Genomic DNA, 4,587 nt, shown 5'->3' with positions numbered 1-4,587 from the left:
GCTGTCTCCACCACCGGATACAGGAGAATCACGCAGGAACGTGTGTATTACAAGTCTCTGCGATAATCATAGCACCAGCTCACACCTGGATAGTCCTTTGTAATTTTCCAAGTGCAATCACGTTCTGAAATAATCCCTGTTTTACAGAGGAAAACCGAGGCTGAGAGCACTTAGGTATTGTACAGCTCACAGTCTGCAGAATTGGAACTGAAGCCAGCTTTTATTCCTCCAAATTCTATCACTTTCCCACATTCTAACACTGCCACCTCATTTTCAAAAAGATTCTTTATTTCTCCAGCAGTTAACCATAGCATTTCATCCCAGAGCTTGGTCATTTTAAATTCTATTCTTAATTTGGTTTATATACTACTTTTTGGGAGCTCACCCATTGCACTAAGGAGATACTAATAAGTAAATAATGTCAGTTATTCATTATTCGTTTACTATTTTAATATAGTAAATCATATCGTCATGGCCAAAAAGTACGAAGCAGTTCTTTAAAGGTGCCTGTGTTAAACCCAGTGAGGAAATTGGGCCTGGCGTGTCATGATCCCTATGCAGCTGAATACCGTTGCTAGTAGGGTGATTTTCAATAAAATTGAATATTCTCTTTTCAATACCATTTTGGCATTGAATGGTATTGAAAACGGAAATGATATTTTCAACACCATTGTTGGGTGACATTTTCAATAGAATAAACAGCTTGCCCGCATCCTAAATACACACTTTAAAAAAAAACTTTCCAGCAGGTAACTATGTTTACATGGCTCTTTGGTCCTGGAATATATCACCGTCAAAGCGGCTCAAACCCTGCAGCCTGCTTTCTGCACAGTCCCACTGGAGAAGACCACACAGACCTATCCAAGGGCCCATTTGTCCGATGGTGTCAATGCAGCCTTCTCATGGATTAAAGAGGAAATCAGCCAGCAAGCCTAGGACACAGGATCCAAAAAGAAAAGACAGCAGACTGGGGCTGAGCAAAAGCAGAGAGAGAGGCAGAAGGAGAGAGCAAAGTCAGGAAACTAGAGGCAAAGAAGAAAAAGGACTTTGTGTATCCTTGGCATTGGCGTCGCCCTGAGATGGGTAGATGCGCAGGAGAAGAAAGGGTGCTAATTCATATTCAGGCTGCAGAAGCCAAAAGAAGCAGTTTCTAAGAGCAGAGGAAATTAACTCGCTGCCCACACACACAAGAGAAGCTAACCAGCCCCTCCTGACTGTCTACTGGTTGGACTGGTGAGCAGCATGGACTCGGCGGGTCTCATGGCTGCAGGAACCTGCTGGTAGCCAGGCTTGACTTCCCCACGTGCCCTGGGGTCTAGGTTGCTTTGCCCACAGCTGAGGCCACAGTGAGCCCAGGGACCAGCTGGCTTGCTCAGCTCATTCCCCAAGAGGAACTACCTTCAGCTTCAGGGTTTATGATTCCATTGCATTTCTATGTAAAACAAATCCCACACGCATCTATATTAAAATCAGAGTCCGGTTTGGAGAATGGTAGATGAAGGGGTATGACCTCATTGTTGAAAACATAAAAATATGAAACTATTTTTTTTAAATCATCCATAATCCCATAAATTCAGAGTAGTTAAAGAGTAATTGATATGTAACTAGGCTCTATATTTTCATAACAGTCATATAAAAAGTAACTGTCTGAAACCACCTCACCTTCCAGACAGGATCAGAGGATAATGACTCTGTTCTTAACCTCTCGGTGTAGTATTCTCTTCCCCTTAAGTAATGCTTTTAACTTAGGCTACAGAATTCTAAACAATATTTTGTACAATAAAAACATCATAAAGAAGCTGCTGCCTGGGAGAGAGAAACCTCTGAATGTTCAACATGACAGGCTCAATTCCAGATTCGCTCCTGATCTCAGTCAACGTGCTTTGTGTTCTTATGTAGTGGGAGCTTGGGTCTGTGTACTCTCTCGCAGTCTGTTTTGTTCAGTGTACATCATTTTCTGGACCCATGCCCCTAACTCATTTTTCCTTTGACATTGCAGGAGCCAGGTTTATAGCCAGAGCTCCTGAAATTTTATTTTATTCTAAATTTTTACTGGAGTATAGTTGCTTTACAATATTGTATTAGTTTCTAATGTAGACTGACTCATTTTCTAAACTGCCATCTCCCCCTCTGCTCAGGTTTTTAAAATTTTATATATATATATATATATATATATATATATTTTTTTTTTTTTAAATTTTGGTCTGTGCGTAGCCTTTCCCTTTCCCAGGGGATCTTCCCAACCCAGGGATCGAACCCAGGTCTTCCTCATTGCAGGCAGATTTTTTTACCAGCTGAGCCACAAGGGAAGCCATATATAGCAAGTGGGGGCTACTCTCTAGCTAACTTTCATCAAACATAGAGAACGCTTTATGAATTTGCGTGTCATCCTTGCGCCGGGGTCATGCTAATCTCTATATTGTCCCAATATCAGTATATGTGCTGCTGAAGCAGGCACTCCCCAGTTCTGATTTTAACCCCACACGCCATCACTTTTGTTCCGGCCATGTCACTGGCCTGCTTAGAATCTTCGCTTGGTTCTCTGTTGTCTTTAGAATCAAAGCCAGGTGGATAAGAATCCACCTGCCAATGCAGGAGACACGGGTTCGACCCTTGGTCCGGGACGATCCCACGTGCCGAGGAGCAGCTAAGCCCGTGTGCCACAACTACTGAGCCTGTGCCGTTGGGTCCAGAGGCGCAACTGCGGATCTTGTGCTCTAGGACCCACTAGCCGCAACTACAGAAGCCCGCCCACCCTAGAGCCTGTGATCTGCAACGAGAGAAGCCACTCAGTGCAATGAACAGCCCGTGCACTGCAAGGAGGCTAGCCCCCGCTCACTGCAACTAGAGGAAGCCCGTGCCCTGCAGTGAAGTCACAGCCAGATAAAAAAAGAATCAAAGTCAAACATATGAATGCTTCCGAGCTGACCTCTTCACTTTGTCCCCTCCCCCAGCTCTGGACGCAGAGAATTAATCAGACTTGATAAGCACCGCTGAGTTCTCTCAAGGATGGATGCCCACGCCAGAGCCCACAGCCCCACAGCCCTGCCCCCACTTGCCACTACCCAGCTTGGTGATCTTGCTGGTCCAACTGGTTCTAAACTGTGTGTAGATCAGTGATGTTTGATGCTTTTGGTTTTCTCATCTGATCATTACTTGCTCAGAAGCTTTATCATCTTCACTGGGAGCAGCCCTCATTTTCTCCCTGATTTGCCTTAGATCCTTATCAGTTTAAGATACCACAAAGCTCACCTCTTGGATCTGTCAAGATTTAATTCACATTGTCCTTCATTGAAGAGATATTTCCAGTTCTGTTGAACATTAATTCCCATATGTTTTGCTGGAGTGTGAGTGAGTTTTAATACTCATTCTTCACGATTATTCTACCACAGTCTCCTATGTGAAATTAGTAATCACCTCCTCTAAGATCTTGAAAGACTTTATGATTCCTTTGTCTTATCCTCTTTTAAGAATGTCTTTCGATGGTCTGTTTCACTATCTGAAGTCTGACCTCCTCAAGCATAAGGACTGGGTGTTATTTATCTCTGAATCCCCAGCGCATTCTGACTCATGGCAGTTCCGTGTTGGTGGAATGAATAGAAGACCTGTGTTAGTGGTTGTGTGGTTCAGTTCAGTTCAGTCATGTCTGACTCTTTGTGACTCCATGAATCACAGCACACCAGGCCTCCCTGTCCATCACCAACTCACGGAGTCCACCCAAACTCATGTCCATCAACTCGGTGATGCCATCCAGCCATCTGTCATCCCCTTCTCCTCCTGCCCCCAATCCCTCCTGGCATCAGGGTCTTTTCCAATGAGTCAGCTCTTCGCATCTGGTGGCCAAAGGATTGGAGCTTCAGCTTTAGCATCAGTCCTTCCAATGAACACCCAGGACTGATCTCCTTTAGAATGGACTGATTGGATCTCCTTGCAGTCCAAGGGACTCTCAAGAGTCTTCTCCAACACCACAGTTCAAAAGCATCAATTCTTCGGTGCTCAGCTTTCTTCACAGTCCAACTCTCACATCCATACATGACCACTGGAAAAGCCATAGCCTTGACTAGACGGACCTTTGTTGGCAAAGTAATGTCTCTGCTTTTCAATATACTATCTAGGTTGGTCATAACTTTCCTTCCAAGGAGTAAACGTCTCTTAATTTCATGGCTGCAGTCACCATCTGCAGTGATTTTGGAGCCCCCAAAAATAAAGTCTGACACTGTTTCCCCATCTATTTCCCATGAAGTGATGGGACCGGATGCCATAATCTTTGTTTTCTGAATGTGGAGCTTTAAGGCAACTTTTTCACTCTCTTCTTTCACTTTCATCAAAAGGCTTTTTAGTTCCTCTTCACTTTCTGCTATAAGGGTGGTGTCATCTGCATATCTGAGGTTACTGATATTTCTCCTGGCAATCTTGATTCCAGCTTGTGTTTCTTCCAGCCCAGCGTTTCTCATGATGTACTCTGCATATAAGTTAAATAAGCAGGGTGACAATATACAGCCTTGACGTACTCCTTTTCCTATCTGGAACCAGTCTGTTGTTCCATGTCCAGTTCTAACTGTTGCTTCCTGACCTGCATATAGGTTT

At 44.0% G+C, this 4,587-nt stretch overlaps 1 non-coding gene across 1 annotated transcript; it reads right to left on the bottom strand.

Annotated features, from left to right (window-relative positions):
* Window positions 1-2,354: 2,354 nt before the first annotated feature.
* Window positions 2,355-2,458, bottom strand: LOC139180252 (U6 spliceosomal RNA). Its single transcript, XR_011564587.1, has one exon. It is a non-coding gene; the product is annotated as a U6 spliceosomal RNA (small nuclear RNA).
* Between the last annotated feature and the right edge of the window lie 2,129 nt (window positions 2,459-4,587).

Source organism: Bos indicus, chromosome 27 (assembly GCF_029378745.1).
Source record: "Bos indicus isolate NIAB-ARS_2022 breed Sahiwal x Tharparkar chromosome 27, NIAB-ARS_B.indTharparkar_mat_pri_1.0, whole genome shotgun sequence".
Classification (NCBI taxonomy): domain Eukaryota; kingdom Metazoa; phylum Chordata; class Mammalia; order Artiodactyla; family Bovidae; genus Bos; species Bos indicus.
The sequence above is the reverse complement of the archived record's forward strand: the minus strand, read 5'-3'. Positions and strand labels throughout refer to the sequence as shown.